The sequence below is a fragment of the Aegilops tauschii genome, chromosome 2 (genome assembly GCF_002575655.3).
Source record: "Aegilops tauschii subsp. strangulata cultivar AL8/78 chromosome 2, Aet v6.0, whole genome shotgun sequence".
Lineage (NCBI taxonomy): Eukaryota > Viridiplantae > Streptophyta > Magnoliopsida > Poales > Poaceae > Aegilops > Aegilops tauschii.
Window position 1 is genome coordinate 295,992,253 of NC_053036.3, and position 12,303 is coordinate 296,004,555.

At 43.4% G+C, this 12,303-nt stretch overlaps 1 non-coding gene across 1 annotated transcript; it reads left to right on the forward strand.

The window, feature by feature from the left end:
- The first annotated feature begins 375 nt into the window (after positions 1-375).
- On the forward strand, positions 376-449 carry TRNAW-CCA (transfer RNA tryptophan (anticodon CCA)). The gene has a single exon. It is a non-coding gene; the product is annotated as a tRNA-Trp (tRNA).
- Positions 450-12,303: the final 11,854 nt, after the last annotated feature.

The following is a 12,303-nucleotide window of genomic DNA, read 5'->3' on the forward strand; positions in this document are numbered from 1 at the left end:
TTTAGAAAAAATGCAAAGAAGGGTACATGAGGGTGGAATAAAAATAAAAAAGATGACCCCTTCTTTCTTCTGGAGCATTAACAATAAATATTCATTCTTTATACGTTAGGTTGGGTTTCAGATGTATATCATTTATTATATGAAACCAAAAAGAAGAAATGACAAGAAAGTTGTATATAGATGGAGGAATAAATTATGATGTGGAAAACAAGGTAGGGGTTCAAATCCTGTCATCCCTACCTAGTACTTCTCCTGTGGGCAGTAACGAGGGATCAATTGAGATCGATTCAAATTGGACAAAATTCAGAGTTTCAATTTTCTATATGCATGTGGTACAAAAATCATCCTTTTCTTTACAGTTTTATATCCCGGTAAGTGCTCTTAGTTCAGTTCGGTAGAACGTGTGTCTCCAAAACCCAATGTCGTAGGTTCAAATCCTACAGAGCATGATTCTTTTCTTCTTATGTCGAATCCAAAAAAAGAACTTATATAAATATAAGAAAATGAGACAGTAATGAGGTCCATATCATCATCAAAATAAAAAGAAAGATCTGCAAGCATTCTTTATGGGAGTCGGGGCTTTCTGATGGGAGTCAGGGCTTTCTGATTTGAAGTTGCTAGAAAAGGACCTATGAGATCGGTTGATCATTAGTCATTTTTTAAGGTAAGTAGGCAGGGGTATCTTGATCGAAACCGAACTTCAATTCCACCCAGCTCGGATTCTATGCAGTAGTGGGGAAGACCTGTTTATACTTTTATTGAGAATTCCATTTCTTCTTGCCGCACTCCAATTCTATCCCAGCAGTTGAGAATTGATATGAGATCTTGAACCCAGGGGCTCCTATGTTCTGGGCAGAGGCATTGATGCGGGCTATTAGAATAAGGTGGTAAGGTCCAGGCATCTTCAAACCCCACATATGCCCTCTTTGATCTAGTAAGGGGAATGAAAGAAACATGAATGTTGCATAGTAAAGTGTCAGCACTCATCCCCAAACTCCATAGGACCCACGACAGAAAGAGTTTACTTCGGTGCCGGAGAGCCGAAACCGCTAACCGAAACAAGACATATTCACTTTGACCACAGCCACCTACACTTGCCTACCCGACTGACTATTTTAGATATTCTCTCTTCAACCTTCCTCTAACCTAAAATAGTCGTACCGCTCCCCCCTTTAGAGATAGATTTCTTTATTCTCTAAGCTAGCTAAACGCTCGAAACATAATAAGCTAAGCCTCCGTCGATTTAGCCAAAGCAGGCCAGGAGAAAATAATGGGAGTCGGTGTCCCTTAAACGCCTTGTTTCCTCTTCTTTACGGTGGCTTCTTCTTAAATGAAAGAAGATCTCTGCTGCGCTTATGCCTTCAAACCCGAAAACAGTGGTTATTACGACACCAGGTGAAATAGGTGCGTTTTCTTCTCTTCCTCCCTCGACCTATTGAAGTTGCGCTGACCCGTAGCCGTAAGCCCTACAGTTCCTTCGCTTACCACCTAATCTTAATCTATTGCCCTGCCTCCTAGAGAAGAAATGGCACCAACCGATACAATGGAAGCTAGTTCCAGGGAAGCTGCTTCAATGGAAGTTGGATTACCAAGTTGCTTTTGAGTTTGATTTGAACTAGTTTCCAAGCTTTTTTTCATCCATGCCTATAAGTGTAATTATCTTTTCCAATCCGAGTGTTCCATCGGACTTACTCCATTTGCTTCTAGGGTCCATTTGCTTCTAGGGATAGATACGGCTGGAGTCGCAGTGCTAGAATGAAATGTGAATGAGAGCATAGATTGATTGTCTCACTGCATGTACGTATAGTAATCGGTTAATAATACTAAGGGTCCCTGATACTAATCTCGACATGAGAGGAACGTGTCCTCTCGGCCTTGATATATACTAATAAATATGGTTTTTTCACTCAGACATGAGAGGTGAGATTGATTATATGATGGAGATAGATGGAGGAGCAGAAAGTGAGAGATTGTGGCGTGAAGCATATGTAAGGTGTACAACTCTTGAGACGGATGCATCGAGGTGCCGGCCTATGAGAACGCTCGTCATAGCATTGCGCCATAATTTGGTGATGGGTCTTTCGTTTTAAAAATAGGAGTTTTTCGAGTCTAGTTTACTGGTCCATCAATAAATGTGTATGAAAAGTGAAATAGTTGATGTGATGGATGTACTCGGTATCGATCAATGAAACATCGGCTCGACGCAGGATTTCAGTAGAACAAAAACCATCGTAAGTAGTAGAGGGATAGGTACTTATTCCCGGCCAGTGGTATCATTGCTGCTCCCCGCCTAATGCGGATCCTTGTGCAATGCTTATGTGAAATCTCAATCCAAAACTTATTTGTTTCGTTGGAAAAACCAACGCCGACGTCAAGATCAGTCTCCTTTCCTTTCAAAAGTGAGCGAGCAGAGCTGAAAAAGATGGAGTTACCTGGAGATGAGATTTCTTTCTACGGATATGAAGGATAGAAATATGCTATTTGCTGCTATTCCATCTATTTGTGCATCAAGTCCGAAGAAGATCTCAATCTATAATGAAGAAATCATAGTAGCTCGTTGTTTTATATGCGTTCTCATATTCAGTCAGAAGAGTTTAGGTAAGACTTTGAAAGAAACTCTCGACGGGAGAATCGAGTCTATTCAGGAAGAATTGCAGCAATTCTTCAATCCTAACGAAGTAATTTCGGAGGAATCCAATGAACAACAATGATTACTTAGGATCAGCTTGCGAATTTGCAGCACCGTAGTAGAATCATTACCAACGGCACGCCGTGCGCCTAAGTGCGAAAAGACAGTGCAAGCTTTGTTATGCCGAAACCTAAATGTAAAGTCAGCAACACTTCTAAATGCCACTTCTTCCCACCGCATCCATCTTCAGGACGATATAGTCACAGGTTTTCACTTTTTAGTGAGTGAAAGATTTGTATCCGGGTCTACGTTCAAAGCTTCTACCATAGACCTAATTCGAGAAGGCTTGATAGTCCTAAGAAAGGTGAGGGTGGGGTGTTCTATTTAGGAAGAATAAGAAGAATCTCATTCATGTGTTCATGCTAACAGAAGGGCGGATCCAATACACATAAGGCTTTTTTTCAGGAAATTCCTAATGTAAATGATGAATTTGGGATGTCATGCCCCACAAGTTAGTTGCCCAAGCCCTCCCTAGGAGGGCAGTCTACTACAAGATAGAGTTTGAGCCTGGAGCCAAAGCCCCAACCCCTCCATTTTAGTTTTTTCTCAGGAAAGAATTTCAGGAAGTCATATCAGCCAGATAAGCCTCTGACGGCTCCATATTGATTTTCCCCCAGTTTTCTTTCAGAAGAAGCAGGAGCCATTTTGCATTGAAACTCGGTATCAGTAGAGTCATCTCCTGAGAAAGAGTTCTTTCTTATTTATACAAGATTTCGAAGAACATAGTGAAGCCCTCAAAGCGCTAACAAAGTCGTAAGTAGAGAAGTTTTCCAAAAAGATACCTCGTTTTTCCATTAAGTGTGCGTTGTCTGATGAAGAATAACGGGGGAGCCAACTCAATAACCTAGCGGAGGAACCATCCAGACTTGAAACAGCGGATGCAACCCTTGCATTTCGTTCTTTTGTTCTTTACTCTATTTTCGCTTTGGCACTCACTTCCTTTGGAATAAGGGCATTTTTCTTCAATACTCGTTCCGTTGACCATCAAACAGTTTATTAATTATGTTATGTCAAATGATGGGAAAAAGGAAGGAGTAATCAAAAAGACTAGAACTACCCGATCCGTTGAAATACGATACGAAGGAAACGGAGTTCAATCCCTCATTCTTATTGTTTGTTCTTCTGATCCCCTTGTTTTTCACTCGCTTAATTCGGAAGAGGAAAATGACAGCAGCTAAAGTGAGAAATAAAAAACTGCTCGGAAAGCTTCGGTTTGAGCGTTGGTTTTGATGACAGTGAAGAAAGCTCGCCCAAAAGACGTACGTGGAACCATTGATACCAAAAAAAGAATCAAATATGAGGAGAACTTGGTGCATTGGTAAACGGCTCCGCCATAGCTTGTACGATTTCTGAATCCTATTAATGGCGCTCTCCGAATAAATAAGTAGACACAGAAGGACTACATACACGTGCTCTCTGAGTAGGGAAAGTGAGAAATCTACGGTCTTCCATCTGCGGATGTGACAAATCCAATCCAATTTGGTCTTGTCCCGTGGCTCGGACCCGTTTGCGTAAATGCAGCTACCACTACGACGGGATACTCTAGTTATTTACTCTGTTTCAATCCCTATTTGGCCATTCAACAGTAGCGTACGGCCTTTGGAAAGCATCTCTTCCTAGAGGGGACTCCTGCTTGTGATCTTCTTCCTTGGGTCGGAGAAATAGAACTTACCAATTGGAAATGGAAATGTCGAATGAATTGAACCAAACTACAGAAACTGTGGTTGAGCTTGCCTGTCATCAACGAAGGATGGTTCTAAAGTTGGTGGAAGAAAGCAAACCAAAGAATGCAGCTAGTCACGCCGAAAGACGAGCCCATGTCTTTTGAGAAACTGACACAACCTGTTGTGCTAACTTATCTTATACTAAGGTTCCGTCCCAGCCAACAAAAGATTTCTCATAATTCTAGGATGAAACAACATCATATCTCAGCTTGATTATGAGAGAGATTGAAGTGAAAGAACCCGGTTTGAGAGCGTGTAAATGGAAAAGAATGATGTGAAAGAGCCGACCCATGTAGCCCACTTAGAATGTGCTTTGACTTCCCCAGGTTGTACAATAGCACTCTTTTCTGGACCAAAGTTCGAAAGGAATCGGGCACTGGATTGAAGAATAGCTCAATCTGATAGAAACTTAGGTTGGGCTGGCGGAGGGATGAGTGGAGCTTCTGTATGACATGTACTGGTGTTTCATTAGTCCCTTGATCGGGTACCCGAAGCTCGCTTTGAGGAAGCAGTGCCATTTGGTTCTTCCTTCTTTCACGTCCATCCATGAATGATTTGAGAATTCTTTTCATCACTGTTTGGATCGCAGACTTGACCGTTGTCTATAGAAAGAAAGTGCTCACTCATTTTCTGTTTGTTTTCATGTGCGCATACACTCAGCCTAATTTAGTACATGTGAAGTGGAAGGGCGAGTACGGGTGAAAGCCCACTACCTTCCGGATAAAAGATATGCTCGATTTATAGATAGCTTTGCTTCACTATATAGCATGGGACGAATTGATAAGCTCTGAATGCAGGAAGGGAAACCTTAGAGCTTTCTTCACTTATCTTCCCAAGCAGACCATATGATTCTCATTATTCTATTTCTCTGTCTTTCCAACCAGCATTCCTGCTTATTCTAATTGGAGTGATGTGTGGTACCGGGGGCAATGCAATTGATGGTGCTTGTGGCCCCACGGAATGACCGTATAAAAGGAAATAGGCAGCAAGGGAATTGGGTAGACCAAAGATACTGCCTTTAGCCCTCTGCGGCCTTTTTTTTTGAAGTCGAGTTGTAAGGAAAGATCGATAGGATTTGGTCCATTTGTTTTCCTTCCAGACGGAGAAGCGAGAACCCTTTCTGCTTTGACCGCTTGCCCTCCTGGGACAGATGTGCGAAAAGGTCTTAGTTGCGGAATCAAATATGAATGAAGTTAGAACAATCAGCGTAAGCTCTTTCTCTAGGGCCACTATCAATAATGACAAGAACTCTTACCAACTAGCTTAACGCATCTGGTCTCCTTCTCCTTTGTACCCCTAGCGGATATGAATAATAGGAAGAAACAGGTCCTTTCTAAAGGCGGGCATTAGACCAGAGTTTCGTGAGCCGGAGAAGATCGATAAAGCTTAGAACTTGCTCGTTTGCAGGAGGAGGCGGTGGTATGACTCCGTCCGTTGAACGAGCATTTCGTGCCACCTGTTCTGCGTCCACATCCACTACCATTTTCTGATCCCAGTATCTATAGCAAAATCGCTATTTGCCTCACTCTATAGAAGGCCTCCCGTATGTAAGATCACCAACCAAGTTCCTTTCTTCTTTTGTTTGTGCCATCTTTACCAACTTCTACTTCTTGGCTGGCTTGATGCTTACAGGTCTTGCCTCTGCTGATACTGGACATGGGGACAAGAACTCCGTGGGAAGAGAGCAGATACCAATCCTAAACAACCCTTAGAATGGCCTCATCCAAACGGATGATTGTCATTGATAAGACGGGCAGGTGGTATGTTGATACTGAGCCGCTTGCCATGTAGTTGTTAGCTCATTCTTGACAAATCCGATCGGGTCTTCATAATCTGGAGTAAAAGGATTCGAACCTTTGCATGCCGATACCAAAAACCGATGCCTTACCACTTGGCTATACTCCAAACAAACGGTAGGTTCCTAGTGAACCGTGGAAACTAGTTAGTTCAAATCGAACTAAAAAGAAATGTGCATTATCTACGCCTTTTTTTATTCACCAAGACCTGCTAAAGTCTGATACAAACGAATAGGGGAGTTCTTCCTTACGAATATAAATGGAGGAAATATACCTAGTACCTTTGTCCTCTGCAAAGATCATAAGATCAGATGGAGTTGGATTGATTTTTCTCGCATCTACTAGATCAAAGATTAGAGTAAGGGGAGCTCTCGTAAGTGAGCCTAAGTAAGTAGTGTGGTTCGAGCGGATCAGTCACCGCTTAGTTCTACTTTCCTCGCAGAGTTGGTTTTAGCCGGAACCGCGCTCTGGCCTTCTTCTTGTGCCCCTTGATTATTGATCTGAATTCAAGTTAGATAAGAGGATACCAGTGCCTTTTGATCCACCCTTAGGTTTGAAAACTGTGGAGGTTCAGTTACAAAATGCAGTTTATGAGGCTGCTTTGTATGCCAGTGTGCTGGAAGGGGAGTTGGAAGATATACCTAGATCCCCCAATAGATAAAAGAGCGAGAAGGTTACCTACTCTTTTGGTGGATGGCGGCACTAGAAGTTGATGCTTTTTATGGACAGACATAGAAATTCGATTTCCAATAGAGCTGCAAACGCTACTGTAAGCCGAAGACGAATGCTGGCCAAAAGTAAGCAAAGCAGGAGAGGTGTCGTTTCCTTCAATTGGTTAACCAACAGGTCTCCTCACTCTAGCATTTCTTCTTTGTTTGGTCGCAAGGCAGGTAAATGAAGGATTTGTTTCTGCTCTGTCCTTTACCGCATCAATGGATTCAATTTCAGTGGATAGAGCTCAACCCGTTGCCATCGTCATTTCAATCACAATTCACTTGGTAGGTAGACGCTTGTTCCGACCTCCATAGTGGTACTTTGACCTTTTCTCAACAACATCTACTTCTAATCTTCTTGAACGGCCCTCTTGTCATTTGACCCAGAATTGAAAGAGATGACACCCACCAATATCTTCCAACACAGAATGGTTAGATGGATGGAGTAGAAGAGGATAGGAAACATGGAATGTCAGAGAGAGTACGTAAGCTTAGAAGAAGTTAGATGGATGGAGTCTTAGATACATGAGCTAATCGATCAAGTAACTGTACGTAAATACATGATAAAGGTTCCAGTATATTTAACTGTGATTTTATACATAATAATTTTGTGCATTCAATCAATGCTTCAATAGAAAAAGGTATTTTGTATTTAATTGGTTATATGTGCGAATGTCAATAAATGTACACAAGCTGGAATGGATATGGGTCAGATGGATGGAGTCTTCCTTATTGAAGTGGGCAAGGCAAGCAGCTCCTCTCGAATAGGCTGATCGGTGATACGTGATTTTGGAATAAAAGCTAGACGACTCAGCCCTCTTCTCATCTCAAAGCTCGACCTCTGCCACAACTACTGCTTCCCTAGCCAAGCCATACTTCTCATTCTTTGCTTGAATCCATAGAAAAACAAATTCCATCAAGTTTCCTTGCATGGGTTGATTGACCTTGAAGTCCATATATAGATTCCCGTAGTTCATCTCAACTTGACCAACCATTGAGAATGGAACAAATAGGGGAGATGGAATTCTTCTATATTGTCTTTCAACCCTTGCTCTTGCCTTGGCTTCGCCTTCCACCTTCAGCTAAGCACCTAACCCGTGGGACGGGACCTTCGGTCCAGCCTTTGTTCGGGTATGGGACCGACCTGGGATTCTTCCATCCAAGTGAGTATCGCCCTTCTGATTTGGTTTGAGTACGGGACCAACCTTCTCTTTTGTTTGTAATTGGGCTTGCCCGAAACAAAGGAACTTTGGTGTGAGAACCCACCCGAGTTGGTAACCCAACGTTTTCACCTACGATTTCTCCCTCGTCTTCTTTGCCTAGCCTTTAGCTTCTTTCTTGTCTTATCTTAGATTTCACTCTTAGGAAATAGTGCATTACCTGTCACTCTGCCTTTCTAAGAAGGCCTTTCGCTTAGCTGTCCTTTCTACTAGAACTTCCCTTCAGCAGTTTTGGAACATCTATAGTATGCTTGAATGTCGGCAATTTTCCATATTCTCTTCCTCCTCGTCCATTAGTTCAGTTCCTTTCCTTAGTGAAACCTGCCCCCTCCATCTTTCGAGAACAACAAGAGGGCATTCTCAAGCAGGCGTATTCTTCTTCACTTCCTAAGAAGGCATTTTCTTGCTAACAAGCCATTCTGGCAAACAAAAGAGCTACTTCTATCAAAGAGGAGCAAAGGCTAAGCGGAACTCCTCCCTTCGTGTCTTCTTCCTTTCCAAGCTTGTTGCAGGGAATCTGGGCTCTTTTTCAGCCCCTAAGGACTGCTACTTTGATGAATGAGGCCTGACGGTCTTAATTCCTAATGCTACTCCTACTGCTATTGCTATTGTTACTGCTTTTGGGAATTGGCATCTTTCTTCATAGGGGCCTAGCCAAGGAAAGCTTTCCCATTAAATGAATGTGCTTGCGTAGTCTTCGGTTCCTGCAGGAAGTGTGGGACTAATTGAATTTCATTCTTGTCTGCTAAGAGAATTATTCTTCCTTACAGCTTGCATTCGATGCATCCACCGTACTAAGAGCTCCTTCTTGAAGAACCGATTCTATAACAACCCCAAAGGTGAATCTATCTAAATAAACCTAAAACTCCCATTATGATTTGAGATTGCCTTGCCATTGCGCCCCTTGCCTTTCTTACTGGATTTCCAGTTGATGGGGAAGGCTTGGCAAAGAAGCTTGTGTCAGAAGAGAAGTGGAAAACTAAGTTGTTCGAGCTTAACTTAAACCTGATTACCCTATTAGGAGTCAGAATAAGGTTGAGGCTTGAAGACAAGCAACTGACATCTCGGATCTTGCCATTGCCAGGAGCATGGATGCCCAGAATGCCCTCAATCTATGTCTGTCTATATAGGCTTTAAGGAAAAAGGCAAGTAAGCCGTAAGCCACAAATCAAGGCTTTTATGGACTTTTGACAACTTATAAATAAGCCAATAGCAGATCGTTTGCGTCTTTCGAGATGAGAAGAGAAGTAGAAGGTTTACTATTGGGATAACGAAGATATGACCATATTTCAGATCGATTTTCAACAGACGAGATCGGATAGTAGAATAGAGAGAAGGATTTGCTGCTTTCTTAAAATGATAGAGAGTCAGGAGAGGGTCTATGTTAATAGAGCTCTTTAGATAGGGAGAGGAAAGACGTAACTAGACCATGGAAAGAATAGAATCTTTTACCGCTACATCCGCTGGAGAAGAAAACTCAGCAAAGGAGATTCCTATCCTTTCTCTAGTTGAAGACTAATCTAGATATTCCCGAAGATGCTTGACTTCGAGTTCTTGGAGTGACAGCTTTCTTTGTAAACAAGGGTCCCTTATTCTATTACTTTTCCACTTCATTGATCTGAAAGAAGTGATAGAAGAAAGCTACGGGCATATACCCCCGCCCCGGGGGAACAGGTGCCACCTCAACAGCTATATTCTAAATCGTTAAGCCTCGCAACCCTTTCCTTTGTATCGGACCTTTCCCTCTTTCCTTACTTTCCTTCCTCACTCAAACTTCAAAAAGTCCTTCCATGAATCTAGGGAAGGAAAACCACCTCTGACTTCACCAAGTCTCCCTTTCTTTGGTCGAAGGCTTCAGGTCAAGATCCTTTTTCCTATCTATTGAAGATGCAAAGAGAGATGCTTCTTCCTCTTCAAGTTGGAAGTGCAAGAAGAAATGCGGTAAATAGGAGTTCCATCTACCACGCACTCGCCCCACACTCCAGCTAACTTCAGCATCCATACTCAGCTAGGAGGAAGGTGCCGGGGACACTATGAACACACATGTACTTGGTTGACTTCATGTCCCGTCTCACAACCGGGTAAGATCAAATAAACAAACAGCTTGCTTGCCCAATCCCTATTGAGAGGATTTCTTGAGCTTGAACTTCCTTTTGTTGCTCCGCTCACAAGGACTTCTTTTCATCCGCAATGAAGCTTATACCACCACTTGGTCAGTAAGGCCTAATTCAAAAAAAGATCAATCACCCCCTTCCCTACTTCAATGGAAAAGGGGGAATCGCCCTTTCATAGCCGCCCCTCCACAAAATTTATACCCATCCTTTCGCCTGAGATGATCACGAACGAAGACATAGAATTGTGTTGATAGGAGGAGGAAACGAACCAACCCGAAAAAACAAACAAAAGGGAATGAGAGAAATGATCGGAACGATTAAGGAAAGAAAGAGAATGGTGTCCCCTTTCCTTTCGCCCAGGGGGCATCATCGTCGAGGACAGGCTTCGAGGATTCTTCCATATCTATATATAGAGATAGATGATGATAGAGATCTAGATCTTTCTATAGATAAATCCTTTGATAAATTTCTATTGATCCGCTTTCAAGATCTGTGAACAAGAGAGATCCAAAAAATCTCCATGTAAAAAAAGAGATGAATAGATAGGGCTGAGCCGATAGCAGGACTAGGTACAATGATGGGGCGAGAGAGGGAAAAAACCCTTCGGGATGGATCGGGAAAAGTGACCTCTGGCTCAGCCCACGACTTCCTTCCCTTCGCATAGCTCGGGTGACTCCCTTCCCCCTTTTTTCCCAGAATGAATTAGCCCGACATGACGAATCCTTCCCTCCTGTCTTTCTTTCTCATTGAATGAACCACTGCCTGGGATGCCCCTATGCCTATGAATTCAATGATTTAAGGGCCCCGGGAGGAAACTTCGGAAAGAAAGCCTACTGGTTGGTCTGGTTGTCCCACGGCAGTGCCCGGGCGGGCCTCGGTTCAATCTTGCCGATTCTACCTAGACATGGCTCAAAATGAAGGGGTAAGGCCAAGTGTTCTTAAAACAAAACTCGAAGTGCACACTTCGGAGCACGGTCTTCCGTTAGGTCCTTTACGGACGACGAAAGCCCCTTGGCTATACTCTACTCTTCGCCTCCGGCTATTCTGTTCTTTTCTTTTGGCTCGGCGGAGCTGAGCTGGGTTCCATTACACTCTGTAGGAAATGCATAGATAGTCCACGCAGCAAACCGAGGCCCTGCATGCGCCGTACGTACCGCCTACGAATAGTAGGTAGTGTCGGTGTCAAAACCGGCGGATCTCGGGTATGGGGTCCCGAACTGTGCGTCTAAGGCGGATGGTAACAGGAGGCGGGGAACATGATGTTTACCCAGGTTCGGGCCCTCTCGATGGAGGTAATACCCTACTTTCTGCTTGATTGATCTTGATGATATGAGTATTACAAGAGTTGATCTACCACGAGATCGTAGAGGCTAAACCCTAGAAGCTAGCCTGTGGTATGATTGTTGTTGTCCTACGGACTAAACCCTCCGGTTTATATAGACACCGGAGGGGGCTAGGGTTACACAGAGTCGGTTACAAGGGAGGAGATCTACATATCCGTATTGCCAAGCTTGCCTTCCACGCCAAGGAGAGTCCCATCCGGACACGGGACGAAGTCTTCAATCTTGTATCTTCATAGTCCAACAGTCCGGCTAAAGTATATAGTCTGGCTGTCCGAGGACCCCCTAATCCAGGACTCCCTCAGTAGCCCCTGAACCGGGCTTCAATGACGATGAGTTCGGCGCGCAGATTGTCTTCGGCATTGCAAGGCGGGTTCCTCCTCTGAATTCTCCATAGAAGATTTTGAACACAAGGATAGTGTCCGGCTCTGCAAAACAAATTCCAGATACCACCATAGAGAGAATAATATTTCCACAAATCTAATATGCTGACAACTTTTCATAATTTGGCATCACACCACGGCCCGGTCATTATTCGAACCGTTTCTCCCAGCCCTCCACTTCACGTTTCGCGAGGCGGTTTTATTGGCACGTCTTATCGAAGCAGAGATCGTGTCCCCCTTATCATGGGATTCTCATCAATACGGGTATGGGTAACCCAATCGTTCCTGTTGGTATGACTCCTCGATTTTAGGCAAGTTCCAAAC